Source organism: Dermacentor albipictus, chromosome 6 (assembly GCF_038994185.2).
Source record: "Dermacentor albipictus isolate Rhodes 1998 colony chromosome 6, USDA_Dalb.pri_finalv2, whole genome shotgun sequence".
Lineage (NCBI taxonomy): Eukaryota > Metazoa > Arthropoda > Arachnida > Ixodida > Ixodidae > Dermacentor > Dermacentor albipictus.
Window position 1 is genome coordinate 37,032,206 of NC_091826.1, and position 23,462 is coordinate 37,055,667.

Below are 23,462 nucleotides of genomic sequence, written 5' to 3' on the forward strand. Positions count from 1 at the left end.
TGACAGCGTGTTTCGCATAACTTGAGCCAAACATTCAACATATGCAATATTCACGTAGCTGGAATGAACCAAGGTAATTTTGTTTACCGTCACTTTGAGATGCTAAGATTACTTATTTTAATTCCGCTTAAATATCTTATTAGTCTTAAATATTTAATCAACTTCTCAATCATGACAATTCGACGAATACTGTCAAAGAGAAAATTGTAGACTACATGAGAAAACCCCGATACAGATTTCTGTTGATCAATACGCGCTACATACAAGTGTTTTTCCGAGAGACAAAGAAGCCCGCGAATACATGCAACGTGCCTCGAGCAGCCAGTCGCACGCCAATTGGGCTCCAGTTTTTGTATACCCACACTTGCGCAGTCTAAAGTGCCTCGTGTTTTCGGAACGCGTAAGCATTTCTATGCTTACGCTATAATAAGACTGTCCGTCTTTCCCCTAAGACGATCACATTCAAGATGGCGTTGGCCGTGGCGGGCGGATACGTGCTCGCGCCGCCTCTCGTTTTCACGCGAGTTAAGTGGCGAGAGCACAACGCTCACGAAGCTATCATCACTCGCTGCGCTCTGCCAACATCGCAGGTCGCTGTCAAGATACGGCCATCGCGACCGCGAGAGACGCAGCCGAAGCGCGGTTTATCAGGGTCGATAATTGTTCCACGCTCTCGGACGAGGAGCTAAAGAGCGATGGCGGTTCATCAGCGCACCCTGCGCCGACAACTGTAGTAGTTTGCTTGCCTCATCAGTTCACGCTGCGCTCGCGTTGGCAGCAGTTCGTGTCGCCTCTGTAGTGTCGTTTTCAACTGGGCGAAAGAAGTTACATAACATTGATCCCGACACCGGGCGGTTGCATGGAGATGAACAGGGGGCACATTGCTGACGCATACTTCGACAACTCCCAGAAGAGATTCTGCGTGATTATATATATCTTCCTGTGGATGTATTCCTCTATTGGTCCAAAGAGGTCCCGCAGGATGAATAACTAACTAACTAACTAACTAACTAACTAACTAACTAACTAACTAACTAACTAACTAACTAACTAACTAACTAACTAACTAACTAACTAACTAACTAACTAACTAACTAACTAACTAACTAACTAACTATCTAACTAACTGACTAACTAACTGACTAACTAACTAACTAGCTAGCTAACTAACCAACTAGCTAAATAAATAAATAAAAGATCATTGTTTGGTTATTGCTTTATTTTGTTTTTTATAGGAGTGCGAGGAGTCAGTGTCGTTCAATAAAACAATTAGCATCGTTGCTCAAATGGGGCCACGCGCCTCAAGCAGCTTAACCCGGCTTGTCAGGCGCCGGACCGTGCTCCCTCGAGGGCTGCAGAAGACAGTGGTAACCTCTCCCTTCTTCGTGAAGAACCACTTCTCTCTCTCGCTCTCGGAAGCATGAGCTATTCGTGCTTTCCTTGTTGGTGCAAGCTTCCGGTAGCGTTATAACTTCGCACCTCGGTAAGAAATTAATGCGTAATTAAATAGAAAAATACCGAATAAAAAATTGCCGGCGCGAGTAAACTTCGAACCTATGACCCAACACTCAGAGGACGTATGTCGTAAGACACCACACTCAGAGGACGTAAGACACCACTAGGGCACCACTGGGCAGCCACCAGCGCCTCCCAGCTAGCTGGCCTGTGTGCACTTTCCTTAAGCTATCTATACTCCGTTCGTGCATAGCAGTCATCGCTGTGGAGGCTAGAGAGAATTCTTGCAGTGGCTTAGTTCGACTTTGGATATAGTTCGATGTCTTTTTTACCGCGCGCCACTGTTCTGCATATAGGCTCAGTAGTGAACGAAACAAGTTTAAATCCTTTGAAGCAGACACACTATGGTGTGCGAATGATAATTCGTTGTTTTTATTCCTTTTTATATTTGTTATTGTTTTCGGGTTTCTTATTTGCAATGCGCTGCGAGAAGCCTATAGCGAGCATGCTCACGCCAGCAAACGCTGCAGGCGCACAGCGAAGCATGGACGGAACGCGCGAAGGAATAACTTTTCTTGACCGAACTTATTGCGTAGCTTTGTACAGCGTTGACAGCTACGAATGCAACGGAGTACAGGAGGCGTCGGCCAAGCGTCTCAACGCGATCGTTTGCCCGCGGGGAGGTAATAACACCAAGACGCGCTCAGCGGCGTTCAATGGATATCAATGCTTTCGCATTCACAACTCACAAGAAATGCATAGCTCTCCTCAGAATTCTAATGTTAAAAAGATCTTTTCAAGATTGAACGCTCAGAAACATTTCTAGTTCCAGTTGTTCCTTCTTTCTTTATGTTTGCGTTCGTTTTTATTCGATAGAAAAAGAAATCGATAAACCCAACAGCTGCAGTGGCTTAGTCGATTTTATTGATATATTTCGTTACACACACTGATTTTTTATATTTTATATCTCAAAGGCTGCTTAAGTGCGTCCTCAAATTTAAGGGCGTGCTGTTATACCAGGCCAAGTTCGATTTCGCATTTCTTATAAGCGTAAAATGCACAAATGTACTAGTCTCAACACAAATGCTCAACGCATTTTGATGACATACGTAGCATTAAACGCATCAGCTGGATTCTACCGGCCATGAGAAGCAGTACTTTTACATCTGCCCGCTTGGTTTCTATTCAGATAGTCAAAAATTGAAAAGCTTCAAGCAAATTGAAGCAAGAAATTCAAAGGGTGGCCATAACTGTGCATCAAAAACAAATCGGGGTTCTGTTAACGGCTTCATAAAGAGCATCCGAAGTAGATAAATATTACTTTAGAGATCACAGGAACTTGCTACAGTATTTACGCTGGCTTTGCAAAAGTACTGCCGACAAATTCGTGGTTTATTTAGAACACTGTGTAGCGCATGAATTCTTTTCTATTTATGGGTGGGCCGGTGGCGAAGTTAACAGAACTGTTACAGGCTTCTTTATTGTGTTGTACAGGTTTGACCTTTTCAATTTAGCTTTGATTCCTTTCTTTAAGTGGACACTTCACAATAATTTTTCAAAAATTTTTCAACAGGGTTAAATAAAAAAAACCTACCTGTGGTACTTGGCAGATATAAAGCTTTTTTTAAATAAATGCAACAAACTAATAAACGTTGTTGCAGTGGCTAATGAAAAAAAAATGGCTGTGGCTCAGGTAAGGTTAAGCCCAGGATGCGAAGCATACTAGCCTTTATTTTAGTTGTTGAACCACTGTTTAGCCTGGTGAACTGCTGTTGCTTGGCTATATTTGGTTCGGCTAGACGAAGAAACAACTCATGCATTACTGCTTCGCCTTCAAGAGTGGAACGCGACAGCGTTCCCGTCGACCCGCCAAGGGGTGTAAGACAATGGGCTACAGGGCAGCGACTACGCGCCCCGCATTGGACGCGGTGAGCGTCGAGCAAAGCAGCGTTCGGCGCGGCAACGAAATGTGCGCCTGAGCAAGAGACGCACGCCTTAGAAACAGCTCGTTTCTAAGGCAACACCGCATTCACTAGAGGCGCTTTTGTACCGCTTTGAAGCATCGTACTCGTGGCTCAGTGGTAGCGTCTCCGTCCCACACTCCGGAGACCCTGGTTCGATTCCCACCCAGCCCGTCTTGCAAGAGTTGAGCCAAAGCCACTTCTCCTCTGTCGTGACGTCACGGTGTCACGTGATTTCATGGCGACACCGCCGCGCCTGAGGAGCTGGGTTGAGCTCTCGTAATATGCTTCGCATAAAAATCTATTTCTTTGTTTCCATGGATTGAAACAGCAGCGCCCGAGCTTATAACCATTCCAATCACACCTATCACAGGGCGCGGCAAATGTATTCTATGTGCCGATTCCATGTTAAGTTTGTTGACATGGTGGCACCGAGGTGTTTCAACAAATTTGAGCTGATTTAAACTGACTGAGCTATCGCTTAAGAGAGGCGAGCGCGGAAGCCTTGTAAAGCGTTCTGTTTTTCACTTTAGGCCGCCTAATGCCACCTTAATCCACCCTAATCTACCTTATTCACACTAATCCACCTTATCCACCCTAAACGCACCTTAAGGCGCCTTGATCCTACTTCTTCGATAGTAACCCAACCTAATCAACCTTAACACTCATTATTCCGCCTTGGTCTTCCTTAATCTACCCTAATCTTTCTTCATCCATCTTGTTCCACTTTAACCGACCTTATTCCACCTCAATCGACTTTAGTTCACTTTAGTCGATCGTAATCCATCATAATCCCCCGTAATCAACCTTCATCTACCCCTATCTACATTTTCCAATCACTAATTAATTATTACCTTTTCCTAATCCCCCTTAATCAACGTTCATCCATCCTAATCTACCTTAATCAAATGACAATTGAATTATTACGCTTTCTAATCATTCATCATACCTTATTCACGGCTACACAAGCTTTGGTTCGCTTCTGGTCTTCTTTGGGTCACGTGATATTTTCTGTACTTCACAAAGCGACCTTGAACAGAGATCTAAGGCTTTCGCCTTAACACTGTACTGTGTGGATGCTAAATTGAGGCTCGCGTTCTCCATGGCGCCAAATGCTTCAAACAACTCCATAGAATTCATACACCTTCCGCCCAGCTTTGCAAGTGTTGCAGCTAAAATGTCATTATTACATTAGGAAAAAATCGCACAACCTTACTATATAGAAAGCCGTAATAAAGAACTCAGACGGCGTATGCCTTTTATTTGATTCCTTTGAACGCCGTCATTTTTTAAGGGGTTGTTCCTGATTAATGGTAGTAAGATACCTTGCTCTAATTCGAACTACCCTCATTCGCCTTAATTCACCTTTATCCATCTTAGTCCACCTTCCTCTAATTAGTACTAACCTTATTTCACCATGCCCTAATTTGTAACAACCTTACTCCATTTTATTTCACCGTTGTCCACCTAGAGTGAATTTAATTCACCCTCATTCTGTTTCCTTCACCTTAATTGACTTTACACCACCTTAGGTGACCTTACTCCTACTTGTTCGAAATTACAAGACGCTGATGATGACATTTGCTACCACTCATTGCGGACAACAACGTGGGATCATTTTCATCACGTGACACGCGATGATTTCGCATTAATATGGGCCGAGGTTTAACACAGTGCAGTGTGTCAAAGCGCTAGCTGTCTCGAGTAATTAAGAACGGCAGAAACTGGCACGTCATAGACAAGCCAGATGTTTCAAAGAGAGGCTTCAAAGGCTTGAAGCCAGCTGTTTCAAGAGAGATCACGACCACGCACGTGTGGTCGTGATCTCATGGTTGCAGCATTGGACGTCCCCAAGTGCGTGCACAGGTTCGGCATCCACAAATCGCAGGTTTGCAAGAGATACAAAGTGTAGAAACGTCGCGTTGATAACTTTGGTTCTTCAAGGTCAACCGTCACGTCCGTGCCCGCAGTTGTCGAATTGTCACAATCATCACCTTATAAGTTCGCGGTCGTATAGTTAGTGGTGCGAAGCTCGGGTCTACCTTTAAACCGTTCGTGCCATGTCTAACAAATCGTCGCTTGCAGATATTCCGACCCCGCCGCTGTTGACGAGGGATCGCATGCAAAATCGCACCACGTGTCTCGCGCTTAACGAAGCGGTTTATTATCGCCATTGGTGCGGTAACACCATGGCGGTGACACCCGTGGTAAGGACAGCGTCTCTGCATTCTTCTCACGCGACAGTATTTTGCGATGTTGTCCTTTGAGACACTGCTCCACTGCTGACCCGAGGCGATCGTGAAGGCTGCACAGGGTTAAGAACTGGTCCTAGTGGGAGTGGGGCTCAAAGTATGAGTTGTCTCCCGCGTATTCGTAAGCTTGACGGTAAGGCGAACATAGTGTGACACATTGCCACAAATCACCTGTCGAAGCATACGAAATGCTTTCTTCAATAGCAACCGGGGTTGGCTGCTTAAAAATATTTGAACTGATTCATAGTGGCCGTTATTATGATTACGTTTTATGGTTACGCTGCGCCGCCTGGACTCTCAATGGAGCCGAAAGGTTCAGACAGCTCCATAACTGTCATTATGCACATTCCGCTTAGCCTTCCTGGTGTTTTACCTAAGCCTTCTTTGATGTATTAAAAGATATTCGAGAACCTTGATGTGCAAGACGTTGTGATAAAGAACTTCGTACGCGGCGCATGTCTTTTATTTGAATATCTTCAAAGCAGTCATTGTAAGTGCTTGTATTTGTTTGAATGGTGTAGCTTATAAGTCGTAAGCGTTAATTTGGGTTACACTTTAGTTTTCTTGTATGTGTAATTTCTTCATTCTTTAGTGGATCTGTTTTTCTTTCCTGGTCAATCTCCTCCCCCCCCCCCTCTTCTTTTTTGAGACCAGCCCTTTCGTTACTTTACTCGTAGCTCCAGCATGTTCTCCTCCTCCTTGCCCATTAATGGTGGGGGAGGGTGAACAACGTGTACATAAACGCGTAGTTCACTCTCCCCATAACGCGAACGCAGTTACTGCGCTGGCGTAGGTGAGTACCCATGTCAAAACGTTGGCTTCGCCGACATATGTGATTCCACAATCGTTCTTCAAAAGCAGCAGACCAGAGCGATGAGAGACCTAAATAAAGAGAAGACAGTAAATGGGAATTAAGACCTTGGTAGTCTATTGCGCGTCTCTATTTTCTAACTTCTTCATTCGCAGTGATGAATCTTATTTCTTCTCTCCCGTCAATATACCGTCTTTCGCGAAGACAGCCTTTAAGAAATGGCGAAGCGGGGAACGAAAAGTTAGGTTGCAAGCCCACAACAGTCTCCTTTCTTTGGTCCCGTCATTAAAGCTTCACCAGCTAGCCCGAAATATCACTCTTCCGAAGTCAACATCTTTGTTGCCTTCCATCAAACAGACATTTCGTACGCCACTTAAGGAATAACATAGCAGACGGCCACGCGGCAGAAATTGTCGACGCTTAGGTTTTTCTTTAACATCTTGGGATTTTAACCGTTATCCAAACAAGTTATGATAACAACGAAACAGGGTATATTCAACTACGCACTGAATAAGGCGAACTCTCATTGCCTGTTCATCCGACGGGTTATTACAACGACCGGAACAGTCAACGTTAAAATGGTCAGATGAGGTAATCCATTATAAGTTGAATAGACATTTACTGAGTGACTGAGTGACCAACTAAGAATGACTGAGTGAAGAGGCGGTAACCACCACTTGCCACCACTTGATTCATTCGTTATAAGTTGGTGAGCTTCAAGAAAACAAGTTATTTCTATAGAAAAGAAAGCGAGAGGAGAGCAAGTGAACCTTTATTGATTGAACTTGAAATCCGGGACATGAAGGATGTTCCGCTGAACGCTTTCTCTCGAGTACCACAGTGAAGTTGCGATACCCGACCCGCTGTGCAGATGAGTTCATAGAAGCGCGAAATATTACATATAGGGAAAGAAAGACACACACAGGGACAAGCGCGAGCTTCCAACTATGCACTTTCCTTTATTAGCCGGATTCACAGACACAGAAGTCGTGAGGCGACACAAAAAAAACAAAAAAAAGGTGAAGACAAAGCACCAGCATTTGCCCAAAGATGGTTTCGTGGTTTTGCTTTCCGCATAACCTCTTCTTAATGTGCTGGATCTCTTTATTTTCTTGTTGCCTATCACGTCACGGCTTTTCCACTGTGTATATAAATCCAGCCAATAAACAAAAGCCGATAGATGGAAGTGTCCTTGTAGATATGTTTTTGTTCGCGCTGGGGACTTTGATGCAAAACAAACTGGCCCGATGTATCACCTGAATAAGATGCTGTGCACAGCCCACGGAATCACGCACAAGACAATGCCACAAGAGCTTTCTCTGGAGGCCTCGAGTGTCCGCTCCTCGCCGTTTCTTACCAGCACAGGTCACGAAAAAGTTGGCCTACGCTTCTGGTCGGAAAACGGGGCGGAAATTCACTCACTGCTAACTTCCTTTTTGCCAGGTATTGCAAATGCTAGGCTAAATGTGAAAGAAAAGCTGCCGGTTTCTGGCTTAAATGTTAGCTTCGGCCAGTGGCATAATAACTATTTACTGGGGGAGGGGGTGGAGGGGGCTCGCACGCCAAACTAAACAACGCTCTCTCTCCCTCTCTCGCTCTATATATAGTACGCTTATAGCAGTAAAACGAGAAGGACCCCAGAAAGTGCATGGGAAACGGCGCGGCGGTATAGCTGACTAGGTAAAAGCAATGCACGCATAATGCGATCATGTGAGTTCGCATCGCACTCTCGGCTAGTTGTTTTTCATCCATGTCATATACATTTATTTATCATTTCTTTAGCTCAATTAGCGAGTACAAGTAATTTAGCGTATGTGGTCCTTGGTTTTTTTTTTTTGCATACAAAATCTATGACGGGTGCGGCCACGGTCAAGTATCTTTCACTCAGAGAACGGTCTCACGTCCAGTCGGTTTAGCGTTGTACTCACCACGTTCCGTGAGGTGAATCTCACCGCTGTCTGCCACTGTTGTGAAATTAGGAGGGCGGGGGGTCCATGCGGCCACGAAGGTTCGGTTGGTGGTGCTGTCCCAAGTGCCGGTAGAAAGAAGGGCTCCGAGAGAGAGGCATTGCACTTCGTAGTGCGGACAGGTACATAATAGGAGCTCGATGGTTTCCTCACACCTACAATAGTCGAATATCGCACTCTCAGACATTCCCATTCGATAGGAGTAAGCTTTCGTGAACGCCACTCCCAGCAACAAGCGGCACAGTAAGGCTGCTTCACCGCGGGAAAGTCGAGATGGCAGCTGTAGCCGTCCGACGATGTCCGACGATGCCGCAGTGAGCAGGAATCCACTTAAAGATTATGTTGTGCCCTGTTCGCAGAGGGTGGTGGTAGACTTCCCTGATGTCGGGTATCATCAGCTTTGAAGTTGCGTTTTTATGATATCACTAATCAATATCAGGGCATAGGCTTCTTTTCTTCTCGTTCAATGCATAGCGAGGCCTCGAATCCGGTAGCATTGATGCCTTCAGGTAGCATGTGTGAGTTTAGTAACCAATCGCCTTCACACAAAATATCAATGTGTGTGATAACCCAAAACCCGGCACCAAAAGATCAAGCACACGTTTGACGTTTCATGGAAGTTCGTGCCTCGTGATTTCCTTAGGAGCCGAAACATTTTTGAATAACGGCAGCATAACACCTTGCAGCGCTTGAATAAGTAGCTTTCCACAATTACTGCAATGAATCCACATAGATTAAACATGTATCGCCCGACAAAACAAACACTGTTCCTGCCTCATTGAAATATGAACAGTGTGCCTCACATAGTTCACCGAGGAAACTTGGAATAGTAACCAGATTAATTCTATAACGCGTAAAACAAGGCAGAAAGTAGTTATCTAGTAAACATTTTCAAACTACATAAGTAACCTACCGAGTTGAACTTTGAGGTGTATATATCCTCAAAAAGTGGCTTCCATTTCCTGAAAATATTAATATTTTTCTGCTTACGCTCGGGAACGTTAGTCAGTGTAACTGTTATGTTGAAAGAGTCTAAAATTAATATGGACAATCAGCGTCTAAAATGACACATGCAAATAAAAATGGAAGGCAGTGTTACAATGGGATTATTATCGCACTTACGAAAAGGGTTCTACTCAAACTGAGGACAACGCAACCAGCTATGGAAAGAAGAATGATAGGTGTAACGATAAGGGATAAGCAAAGAGCAGATTGGGTGAGGGAACAAACGCTAGTTGAGGACATCTTAGTTGAAATTAACAAAAAGAAATGGGGAATGGGCAGGACATGTAATGAGGAGGGAAGATAACCCATGGTCATTAAGGCTTACGGACTGGATCCCAAGGGAAGGGAAGCGTAGCGGGGGGCGCAGAAAGTTAGGTGGGCGGATGGGATCAGGAAGTTTGCAGGGACGACATGGCCACAGTTAGTACATGTCCGGGGTTGTTGGAGAAGTATGGGAGAGGCCTTTGCCCTGCAGTGGGCGTAACCAGGCTGAAGATGATGATGATGTTATCGCTCTCCACATTTGACAGTGTCATTTTCTCCTTGACGCATGAAGCATGAAACAAAAGCACGACAAAAAAATGAGGAAAGACCGCGCATGACAACCGCAGCCACGATAATTCCTCACCGACTGGCCGAACGCCATGCAAGACACAGTTGTACACCATTCATTCCTCGGTCATCATAGATCTGAAGCGCGAAGGACTTAAGTCGTAAGATCATATCCTGCACCGTGATTTTTAATGTTTTTTTTTTATTGTTGAATAACATGGCTAACGTTAGTTGGGACATCCTGGCATGGGTCATCATATTTAAACTTTTGGCGATCTTGAAAATTTTCTACTTGCACATAAACAAATTCCAGTCCTGGAGATGGATTCATCAGGCGTGCAAAACTTGCAAAGGAAATCAAAGCATACATTCAAATAATTAACAAATAATCGCAAATTAACTTTTGTCAGTTATCTTAGGGCATGTATGGCAATTTACGAAGTGTAGCCGATGAATTTCCATGGGGTGTCGACCTGGAATCAATTTCCAGAATGGCTCCAACATAGAGATACGTGCCCTATGACTGGCCATAAAAACGCACGGTGATACCACACAATTAATAATAAACCCTGTTTTATATATTGTAGCCCAAAAGTAACTGGCAGCAGTCGGAAGCTTTCCGCGTGAGAAAAACGCTTTTAAATGTTCCAGATCCTGCAAAAACTGGTTCTAGCAAATGAATTTCTATGGGGCTACGAACTTGCCCTTGAGGAAGTGGTGCTCCATGTACCGGTTGCCTCCCGCATGCGCACAAGCTAAGTAGGAAGGGGGGCGTCACCCACAATGTATAGTGCAACACAGTGCCCAAATCACTCCTTAAAGTATACGAAATGCATTTTTTAATAGAGAAAGGGGTCCGTTCTTCACAAATAATTGTACTAACCCTTGGTAACTATGACCTCTGCAAGCTTTCAATGGAGCCAGATTCTTCAAACAGCTCCATAGCTGTCATCATATGAATTCCGCCTAGCTTTTCAAGTGTTACCCCAAAGATTTGTTGTATATGTTAATAAGACGTTGGAAAACTTTTTATTTAGAAAAACGCGGTAAAGAACTTCATCGGCGGTACACGCCTTTTATTTAAACATCTCCAAAGCAGTTACTGTGAGTGTTTGTATGCGTCTAAAGGTTGTAACTTAAAGTTGTAAGTCTTTACTTTGGCTACACTTTGTTTTGTTTTCGTTTTTTTATAAGTGTAACGTCTTCATTCCTGACTTCATATGTTGTTCTTTTCGGCCTTGGGCCCCATTTTTTTTTAGACTATTGCTTTCCTTGCTTTGCTCTGCGCACAGGCACATTCTCCTCCTCCTCCCCAAATAAGGGTGGGAAAGAGTGAGCTACGCGAACAAAAACGCGTTGCTTAGGGGCGCAGTTGGCGCGTTGACGAAGTCGACTAGCCTTATCAAAAGCTTGGCTTCGGCAACATTCTTTGCAGTCCACCTGATAATCGCAAAAAAAGCAGACCAAAGCAGCGATAAGCTTAAATAAGGAAGGAGAAGGAAAGTGTAGACGTGGGTGAAAGTTCTAGACCTCTATGATGGGCCGCTACTCTCTCTCGCTTCTCAATTCATAGTGACGAGTTCCACAGCCTTTGAGCTGTCAAACCAAATATGACGGAGACAGTCTATAAAAAAAGCGTGAAGGAGGAACTTTTTGAATAAAGTAGGTCGTGACCCACCGCCAGTGCCTGGCCTTCCCATGGTCCGGTCTAGTCAGCTTCATCGTAGTCAAATATGCAACACGAACTGATACATCGCCAACTAAAGTTTACATTTTCGCTTCCTTCTATCAGAAAATCGAAGCTTGTGCTTCGCATAAGGAATAGGATGGCAGACGGTCACTTTATATAGATTATCGCCACATATGTTTATTTTAAACGAATCCGGACTTTGACATATTGTCCGTTATCCTCGCAAGGCATGAAAAATTCAAAGCGGGGTATAATGAACTGGTCACTGGAGAAGGCGAAAGTTGACCGTTTGTTGATCTGACAGATTATGGTTGACTTATTGATTGTCTGATGAGTTGATCGATTCACATATTAAATAGAAATTGACTGAGTGAGTGAGTTACCGACAAATGATAAATGAGCACATATAGGTTACCACGTATAAGAAGATTGTGAGAGGAAAACATTAAGGCTATGGAAAAGAAAAGGAGATGCGAAGTGAAGCTTGATTATGGATTGAAGTTTAAGTGCCAGAAATGAAGGACGTTCCCCTAAACGGCCTTTATCTTTAGTACCACATTGAAGCTACCTTACGGGACACATTGAGCAGAGCCCAGAGCGCAAGACAATGCCAACAGGAGCTCTCACTCAGTTTAGAGACTAAACGGAACACAGCAAACGGCTTCGCTTTAGCGGCCATCCGTTCCGCAGAGATTCAGTGAGTTGGATTCGGCCAGCTTGCATAATCCAGCGAGGAAGCGAAGGAAAAGGAACGCGTAGAACGGAGCAGATGGGCAGCAATAACTTGTCAGAAAACGTTAATTATGGGTACGCACATTTGGCTACTTTTACAGTGTTCGCGGGTATGTAGCACCAGGTCAATTTTTTTTTTCAAAGTCGCACACTCCGCTAGCCACTTGCATCTCACGAAAATCTACCGCAGCGAGAGTAAGCATTGCGAACCCCGCGTTCTCTTGAAAACTTAACGTAGTGTGGGAGACTCAAGGGAAGCTGCGCGGCAGACGAGGAGCGTGAATAGCCAAATTCGTTGATAGCTGGAAGGGCAATTGCGCCTCTTTCCGGTGGTGCCCCATCTCTCTCCCTTTCTTTTCCGCGTCAATGTTTGTGTGGGATGCGAGGTACAGAAACGTCACTTTGCTAACTCCTTGTGTGCAGGGTCAAGCGTGACATTCATGCGCGCCGTTGTCCAGGTGTCACAACCACCTCATTACAGCATTTTGCGCACGCGATTGCGTGACATAAATCGCTCGTTAACAAGAAATACAAGGTACAGGAACGCCACTTTAATAATCCTGAGTGCGCAAGGGAGCGACGCGGCCTCCTCGGTTCCTTCCACAACATCAAAGGAAAAAAAAACTCACAAAGCTAGCCTTCGTGCATAGGGTTAGCTGCCAGAGTTTCCGGGTAAACATTGCAGTTGCATAAGCTGCAGATGCCGGGAAGCGTGAGAAGCACTCGCGGATCTTTGAGCGCAATCGCGTTCTATTCTTAAAGGCAAAGCTTGAGCGTCCACCACGTTTTTCTGTCCTTCTCGTCTCATCTCGGGAGGCACCGCGACAATGCCACTGGAAGACGTTTCATGGTCGCGACAGCATTGGTGCATACACAGCTAGATTCATCGAGGGGGCGTGTTCCGCTGAGCAGCTGCAGCTGCCTCGCGTGCCGCATCGTATCGTGTCGCGCATGCGTATTGCTGTGACACCATGCGGGCAGCTCGAGAGCCACGCTAAGCCTTGCTATCGCTTTCAAGGTTTCGCCTTCCCACGGTACCGGAAGTCTTTGCTTGTTTGTGCAGGAGCCGGTAATAAAACGGGTGTCAATACTATTGCACTTAATAATCCACTCAATAAAACAATAAACACAACAGGAAGCCGCAGGCCTGCGTGATGAAAATTGTTCTTAACTGTTTTGCACGCGTGGGTGCATTCGCATAACTTTACAGCCCGTGACTTTTGACGGCTTTGACGTACCACGGTGTAAATAGTGGGGGAATAAAAGACGGTTTCAGAAGCGAAGGTTTCCTTTGCGAACCTCGCCGCGTTTCGGGACCGTAGGTGCTGCATGCGGCCTTTGAGATAGCGTCCGTCGCCTTGAGTGCGTTCAACGCAAACGCCATGTGCAGAACGTTATCGCACGCGTCCCTTCAAGACCTTTAGTTTAACGTAAGAGAACGCGAACGTAAGGAAAAGGTGAGAAGACCGGAAGCCATCTGGTGCATTGCGCCAAAAGTATGCTAGCCAAGACAAGGTGTTAGCAACTGTCCTATGATTTCTATGCCGAAGCGTCTCGTTAGGGATATATGGATGCCTCAATCGCCGAAAGAACTTAGAAATTTGACCCGCTTTGCGATCACATCTAACATTTCAGGTGAGCGTAAAGAAAATGAGAGCTCATTTCAACGTCCACTGGCAGCAACGGCTAGCGAGAGTAGCGGCTTAGCAGTGATGTCCCAATCACCACGGCTTGCTCGGGAGCATCCCCTTTAGGTTATATGGCAGCCGGGCAAGGTCTCAGGCCTTCTTGTAACGAAATGCACCGGCCTTGTACTGTATAGGAGTATTTGGCGTTGCGATCACGAGAATTCACACTGAAGCAGGGGCCATGGGAGCCGCCACGTTCGACAACGCTATGTTTTGGGGCACGTAAGCATTACGTACGGTAAACTGACAACATAGCGTATGTTCGCAAAGTGCACGTAAACCAAGGAAATCCCATAGCGTACGGAGGACGCACGTAGAGGACAACGTGAGTTTTTTACGTAAGAGATGCATTTTCGTTTGGCATTGCGAACGCTATTATAAGCACCCTAATAATGGGCTTGTCGTAGCGCAGTGACTCTGGCGTGGATCAGGAGCAGGATCTTATAACTTCTGCAGATGACGCTCACCCTCCCCCCTCCCATTTTTTGTTGATAGTGTAATAGCTTTATAGGCCGGCGTCAACCACATTGTAGTCATGCATCTGTAAAAAACATTAGATTAAAATGAAATTGTGGGACTATACGTGCCAAAACCATAACCTCATTATCAGCCGTGTATGATGCAGTGGGAAACTCGGAATTAATGTTCACCTCCTGGTGTTCTTTACCTTGCACCCAAATTTAAATGCACGAGCGTTCTTCCATTTCGCCGCCATCGAAATTCGACTGCCGTGACCTGGATTGAACCTGCGACCTGAACCTCAGCAACACAGCTCCATGGCTCTACTGCGCTCCAGCGGTGGGCGACAAAAATTATATCTTGAAAACAGTACAGTATAACGCCGCCTCTCAAAGTCATATCTTTCACGAATAAATTAAGAAAGCGAGAAGCTGACACGTGACGCAAGCGCCAGACGTTTCAAACGGCGACTTCGGCACGAACGAAGTACGCGTGTGGTCTTTACCTGACGGTTACAGCTTGTGGGGTACGAGAGTGTGTGCATGTATTCGCAAGTTTGTTAAGAGATACGAGATGTAGAAACGTCACTTTGATAACTCTGTGTGCGCAATGTCTTCTGCGACAACCGTGGGCGCAGTAGTCGCTATGTCACAATCATCACAGTAAAAGTGTGTTGTGGCTTAATTACTCATACGTAAGTCGTTGCATGCAAGTTTTAAAACGCTCCTTCACTGAGGTTTCCACAAATCGCTGTATGCAGCAAGTCCGACCCTGACACGCCGTACGAGAGAACGCCGGCAATATCGCACCACGTGTCTCTCATACCACATTGGTAAAAACGGTAGACCGGTGCGGAACCACCGCGCGATGTTAGCGGTCGCAAGGACAGCGTCTTCGCATTCCTGTCTCGTGGCAGCTAGCTTTTTGCGACGCTGTCGTTAGGCCTCTAGTGAAAGTCACCGATGCCGTCGTTTGAGACACTGCTGCGCTGGTAACCACAGGTGGTCGCAGAAGCTGCACGGGGTTACTAACTGGTCCTTGAGGAAGGATCGCTCGAAGTACCCATTTCTCCCGCGTAAGTTCGGCGGTAACGGGAACGGCACCCACACCATAGTGCCTCAAGTCTCCTCTCAAAGCATACAAAACTCTTCCTTGCATATCAAGCGAGGTTGCTTCTTGAGAAATTGACGGCATCTTGGCAAGTAGGAACCGAAATTGGTGTGTCATAAATTATATAAAGTCCAGTGTGGCCACATTTATCACAATGCAGTCAATGGAACCGCATGCTCCAAACAAATTCATAGCGGTCATTATACACATTGCGCCTACCTTTCCAGGTGTTGTCCCAACATTTTCACTATTGTAATAATAAGACATCGCGCAAACATAATACGCAGGAAACTATCTTCAGGAACTTCGTAGATGGCTTACGCCTTCTATTTGATTATCTTGAATGCAGTCACTGTAACTTTTTGTTTATGTTTAAAGGTTGTAAAATATGATTTCTAAGTGTTTTTTTTATTACACGTCGTCTTTTTTTACAGCAGTGTAATTCCTTCATTCCTTAATTCATATGAATTTTCTTTTTCTCCCTCACACTCCAACTCTTTTTCGACATTCAATTTGCTTGCTTTACTCCGCGCAACGGCATATTCTCCTTCTCTTCCCCATTTGAAGGTGAAGGAGAGGGAACCACGCGCGCATAAACGCGTCGCAATGGGACGCAGTTGCTGCGCCGATGAAGACGAGTACCGTAGACGAAACGATGGCTTCGACGACTTCCTTTGATTCTACAATTGGTCATCACAAGAAGCAAAGCAGAGTAACGAACGACTTAAACAAGGAGAAGAAGAGAGTAAAGGTGGGCAAAAAATCTGGACGTCTATTTCGCGCCACTTCTTACTCACTCCTCAATTGGCAGTGACGACTTCCACCAGTAGTCAGCAGTCAGTAAACCGCATTTGACGAAGAGAGTCTTCAAAAAGTGACGAAGCAGGGAACAAAAAGGCGGGTGGCAACCTCATATAGTCAACACCTCGCTTTCCTTCAGTCCCGTTTAATGAGCTTCACCGTAACCAAATATGTATCACCAGCTGTCCGAAAATTGTGCTCTTTCAAATGAATATGGTTCAAAGAAATGGCAGCTGGCACATCGCTTAAGGAAGAACATGGCTGACGGATCTTTCCGCCTTTTTGATGGTTGCCAAGACACGACTTTCCCGCTGTGCATATAAATCCAGGCAATAAAGAAAAGCCAAATAGTTTCAAGTTACCGCTTGTCTCCATGCACCTCTTGGTCTCGATGAGCAAAACGCGAACAAGGTGAAAGCAGGAACCAACGTTTCCACAAGTGGACTTGTCCGTGTGTATATGTTTTAGTTCGCGTTGCTATGAAAATGATGCAAAACCACCTGCACACATGTTTCACCTGAATAGGAGACTGCGCAGAGCGCAGAGTACCACCACAAGACAATGCCACAAAAGCGCTAACTTATCTTGGAGTGGCCGCCCCTGTCATTTCTTACCAGCACAGGGGACGCCAGAGTTTACGCATGCGTCTGCTACGAAAGAGAGTCGCGACCGCTGAAATCTGCTCACAGCTCACTTTTTCTTTGTCACCTATTGTAACTGCTAGGCTAATGGGGAAATGAAAGCTGGGGCGCGATCGGAGATATTTTGTTCGATACGCGTTCTGTTCAGTTGCTGCAACGTCACAAAGTTGCAGTATGCAAAATTTGTGACAGCGGGGCGGAGAGAGCAGCCAATCAGGAAGCGGTCACCTCCCCGGAAGTTTACCTCCGTCGTTTGTCGTCTGCTTGCAAACAGTATACTACAAAGCCAAATGTTTCTCGTCTTCCAATTGAATGAAATCTTTGTCTAAAAAAACGTATTTTTTCTTCTCAAGCCCAAACACGTTTTCAAATAGCAGTACGTGTGACTACTGCAATTTATAACTATTAGGTTCTTTGCGTCGTCACTAGGTGGTGCCGCGCACAGCGAGAAGGAAAAAGAAAAAAAAAACGACGGGAAGAGTGGCGCACTTTTCAAGAGGCAGCCACAATATCCCAGTGGCTCGCTGGCACCGATGATGTTGTCGATTTCTCTGTACAACCAACGAATTATTTGTTTCGACAAACAAAAACGACGCCGGAATTCACTTTCTGCCATTTCTTCAAACGCGTTTCGCACCCCACCCATTCTCCTCCTTCCTCTAGAAACGCCAGCGAAACAACCGAAGTTTCCAACGGAAGCGCCATTTTCTAGAATTAAACTATGGATCGGATTCAAACGTGCCATTCGTGCCATTCCGCAGCCGAAAAGGCCGCCTGTTGGATCCAATCCAATCCACCAGACGCGCCATGCGAAGCCGTATGATCGCTCCAAACTTCTCAACTCCCGTCGCGTTCGGACGAAATGCTCGGTGGGCGGATGATTGACAGGAGCGTGTCGTCATTTTGACGTCACCAAAAACGGGGCGGCGCCCCGCGGCAGGCGACGTCGGCGCGGCGTAGCCCAATCGCGCGCGCCGGTAAGCGAACGAACGCGCCGAACAACCATCTCCGATCGCACCCCTGGTGGTTTCTGGCAGAAATTTTACGTCAGACAAGCGGCGTTAGAACTGTTTCTCGAGAGGTGTAGGGGCCAATCGCGAACTATACGACCCTCTCTCTCTTTTTCTTTCTGTCTGTCTGTCTGTCTCTCTCTCTGTCTCGATGTGTATGTATGTATGTATGTATGTATGTATGTATGTATGTATGTATGTATGTATGTAGGTATGTATGTATGTAGGTATGTATGTATGTGTGTGAGTGTGTATGTATGCATGTATGCATGTATGTATGTAGGTATGTATGTATGTGTGTGTGTGTGTATGTATGCATATATGCATGTATGTATGCATGTATGTATGTATGTACGTATGTATGTATATTTGCGTTTTGATAATTACGATTGTACCATTGCTTTACGAGAAAGAACCAGCAAACGCGTCCGTTCATTTGATAATTACCACCCAGATAGCGATTATGATTCACACATCGTGAACCATGTTGGAGCCAAAATATCATTCGAACATATTCCTTGAAATTACATATAATCTCAAGACGATACGATAGGCAATTACTGCCCGACAGAAGAATTATTGCCTGAGAACGCTTTGAGCTCTGAATGTTGGGAATTTTGGAAATCAAGTAATTTGGGAATACTCTTTTTTAAAAACTCCCCCAGAACATTAACCAAGCATCAACCAGTATTTTTGCTGGACTTGATCTCGGTTTCGTTCTCAGTTCTCCCAGAGCAGCGAGTTCATTTTTGCTTTGTTCGCAAAAACACATTGATAAAGCTCATATCGACTCCATGCGTAATTCACCGCAAATGTCGTAATTTGTCAACTCACTTCAACTTTCCCTGCACGATATGCCTAACATGCCCCATATTTTCGCCAAATATAACCAAGGTGCCTTGATTAGTTCACTGAGGAAGCCGAAGAAAGCAACTACAAGTGTCTTATCACGCATGAAAATAGGGGAAAAATCAGAGTACGGTAATTGGTGGCATTTGTAGTTCTGCCAGGGCTACGGATTAAATTCTTTCCTGTTCCTTAGACACACTCGCGATGCTCTAAAGTACAAACAAGCGTTACTGACTATCACAGCGTCACATACCCCCCTCAATCCACTTTGAACTTTGCCCACACATCAACCTTTGCCTCGTCCTTACTGTCACCAAATATCAAGAAGATACTTCGGTTATTGCACTGAAGATACCAGGCCAACCCAATATACGTATACCCGTGAGAAAAAGTATACCGACCACACGGTCCCCCCCAAAAGACAGAATTTCTTGGTAATTAGCATGCATAAACGGAATCTGACGAGTGCACTAGAAAATTCTTAGTGCCAAGTTTCTTGTCTTTTTTTCGAAGTTACAATAAGTGACAAAGCAGAAAATAAGTTTTATCGGGCAATCCCTGGTCCGTATACTTTTTCTAGCGGGTGTACGTATCACGCCATAAAAAGAAGCTTTAACTCGGATGCTCCTATTTAAATACATGTAAAAGGAGAATTCGTTTTTCTCGGCAACTACCGCACCAAATTTGACGTGGTTTATTGCATCTAAAAAAAACATAAAATCTAGTGAGTGTTTGTTTCTAATTTTTTAGTTAGGCCGTCAATTTTTTATTAAAAATTCGCAGTAATAGAAAATTCTCAAAAAACGATACTATCAAGTTTACAACTCTGTGTGTCAACAACGAAAATGATAATACAACTATGCGAATTGCACATATAGTACATCTAAAGCGGACAAAATTGATATGTCACACATGAATATAAAAAATTTCATAATATGTAAATACAGCTTTTGCAGAACCCTTGTAACCAACCTTACAATCACACGTACGATGTAAAATGACATATCGGTGTTGTCCGCTTTGAATGATCTAATGGATGCAGTTTACAGAAGCGCGATATTTTTTTTGATGCAGAGCTATGAATTTGTAAACTTCGTGCTTCAATTTTTTTTCAAACGGTCAAATATTTCAAAATCTTTTCAACAAAATTCAAGCCCTAAATCGATATCACTAGAGTTTAACTTTCCCTCTCAAATGCAGTAAATTTCATGAAAATCGGTCTAGGGGTTATCTCAGAAAAACGTTATTGCGTTTTACATGTATTTGAATGGGCCGCGTCGGAGTTGGGCCCGAGCTAAAGCTTCCTCTTAAGCATGCCTTCAAAAACGAGCATTCGATATTTAATCCTAACGGTTCTAGTAAGCTTGAAAGTTTAAATATTCGCAGAACATTCCACTTCAGCTGTGCCCCTTCCTTCTTAATAAAAAGCTTGTGAAATGCAGATTTCTCTTGAAAATATGGGAAACAGAGCTGATAAGGGCAGCAGAACACTTTCGAACGCTTACTTACGATCTCTTCAAATGTTTTATTTTCTTTTCTTTTTTTTTCGGACAGCTGTGTTTGGTCAACACGCCTTTAACATAGAGCACAAAGTTGGCACAGCGTTTCCATTATGCTCGCAAACTTCGACTCAGGTTGTATTTGTGGTTATGCCAAAGAGGCGAAATAAATTTTACAACGCTGGTAACACACGCTAATAAGACTCCGGTCCACTTGCACACGAAACGTATTTTAAAGAGGCACATTTAACCCCCCTATTTGCAACGTTGCCTACACATTACAAATACCGTGATCCTAACATTTCGCATATATGAACAACGTCCCTTGTTTAGTCCACCAAAACACTGGAGAAAGAGACTGTGAGGCTCGAATTAGAAAAAATATAGGGAAAGAGGGAAGGTTAAGTATTTTTTAACAGTGTTACATTTAAAGCAAGCACTTAAGTACTTGAAACTTTTGCAGCTCCATTGTCCTAAAATATTATTCGTATTTTCACAGACTATGAAGTTCGTGCTTCATTCAATTTTTTAGGAGTCTATGAAACATGCGGAATAACGGCAGCATAACACCTTGCAAAGTTTGAATAAGTAACTTTCGACAACGACTGCAATGAACTCACATACATTACACATTTATCGCTCGTGCTTCAAAACACGATTCCAAGTTCAACGAAAAGTAGGCATCGTGCCTCGCATAGTTTACCGAAAAAAACTTGGAAAAGTAACCAGAATAATTGTATACCATGTAAAAAAAGGCGGAAAGCAGATACTTAGAGAAATTTTTCGAACCCCACAATTATCAGGAGAGCAGATAGCTGTGCTAGTTGGTTGAAATGCACTGTTTGAACCGCACCGATGGCACCGGCTGTTGGAACCTCAGTGCTGACGCCCGTTGTTGCAACTGGGTCGCAAGCCCCAAGGGTAGCGTTGGCCTGGCGGCCTGGGGCACACTGGAAGCATCCGAAGGTCCCAGCAAAGCATGAGGCGACTGCTAACAGAACAACTTGTTTATTCTAGCATCGCAAAGAGCGGGCGGTCAGGTCGACCGAAGTAGAGAGACGGGAGAGCACGTTACTCAACAGCAGAAATCGGAGCCCCTCTCCTGGCGTCCGGGGGCAGCTGCTCTTATACTCTCGGAGTTGAGAGCAAGAGGGAAGGTCATGGGACGACACCACGTGACAGCGGCGACGGACGGACTGATAGACACGTTGGGACAAGGAGGTGACGCATCAGCCGGGCCGGCGCCGGACAGACCTCCTCGCTTCACACTGGGGGAGCTCCTCTCCCCAGCTGCCGCGCTTTGACAAGCGTGGGCACACACACACACACGCACACACAAAGACACGTGGCACTGAACATGCCGGGACGCGCTCGGCGGGGCGCGCTCGCGGCCGCTCCGAACGGGCCAAAATGTCCGCCGCTTGGAACGAAGCTCCGGCGTACGTTGCATCCGCGCTGGCTTTACCGCGCGTCGTAGGCGAAACGTAACAGCACACTATTTATACATATGTGTGTAAAAAACTTCAGTTGCGAGTTTGCACTCGTCCTTGTTTTTTTCCAACTTGTCCTCGTGTCACCGTGCGAACTTTGAAGTATACAAACCTAACCTAGTTCAATCTTACTGTACATATATCATCAAGACAGTGGCTTTCGTTTCCAGAAAACACTTTTTTTTGTGGTTGTGCCAGGGAACGTGTGCCAGTTTAACTGTTATGTCGAAAGAGTCAAAAAGTAATATGGACAGACTGCGTCAGAAGTGACACATGCCAATATTAAACTTGGAACTCTGTCTATCAATGGTACTGCTATGGCTGGGCACATTCGGCAGTGTCGTCTTTTTCTCAACACATGCAGCACAACACAAAAACACGACACAATAATGCGGAAAGACCGCACAGGACAGCCGCTGCCACAGTGATTGGTCAGCAACTGACCGAACTGTCGACATTCCTGAAGGTTGTTTTGACCAACGTATATAGGAAAAGTGGTGAATACCCGATGAAATTCGACAGCCCCTGGACATTTACCGAGTGTTCAAAGAGTGTTCAAGCTGTTCAAAGAAAAAAAAAACAGATTTATAAAACACATTGCTAGATACAATTATACACAATATGTTGCTCGGTCGCCACAGATCTGAAGCCCGAACAACGTAAGCCTTGAGATTATATCCTGTACGGTGCTTTGAGAATTGTTTTCCGTTCAATAGCTTGGCTAACGTGCTAGAAGAGGTCATCATTTTCAAGACATACGGAATCTTTAAATATTCCTAGTTGCCGATAACCAAATTCTAGTCTTGAAGGTGTGATAATAATAGAGGGGTACACTACTCGTAAAAAAAATCCAAACACGTATTCAACTATTTACAGAGTAACACAAAATAAATTTTTATTTAGTTATCTTACGGCATGTATGGCAATTTACGAATTATATCCGGCGACATTGCGATGCGTGTCGACCTGGAATGAATTTCGAGAATGGCTCCGGCCTGGAGATATGCGTCCCCAAAACGGCCGCAATAACACATGGTGGTTCCACTTACTATTTTAATGAACAGCTTCTTTCTATATTGGAGCACAAAAGTAACTGGAAGAAGCACTCGGAAACGACCGGCGGGATAAAACTGCCCTTGAATTTTTCAGATTTTGCGAAAATTGGCTCTAGCACATGCATTCCTGTGTGGCTACGAACTGGCCCTTGAGGAAGTGGTGCTCCAAGTACCGGTTGGCTCCCGCGTATGCGCCACCCACTACGCATGGTGCAACACTGTGCCACAAATCTCTCAAAGCACACGAAACGCTTTAATGGATCGCAAGCGGGGTTCGTACGTCACGAATAATTTAACAAATGCATGGCAAGCTAACCTGGGTATCTGTCGCGCAATGGAGCCAGTAGCTTCAAACAGCTCCGTAGCTCTCATCATATGCATTCGGCTTAGCTTTGCTGGTGTCACAACTAAAATTTCATTTATATAATAATAAGA

At 44.8% G+C, this 23,462-nt stretch overlaps 1 long non-coding RNA gene across 2 annotated transcripts in view; it reads right to left on the bottom strand.

Moving 5' to 3' along the window:
* The window catches only part of LOC139060994 (uncharacterized), a 150,862-nt gene that overhangs the window by 13,248 nt on the left and 114,152 nt on the right, over positions 1-23,462 (bottom strand). The window lies entirely within an intron of this gene.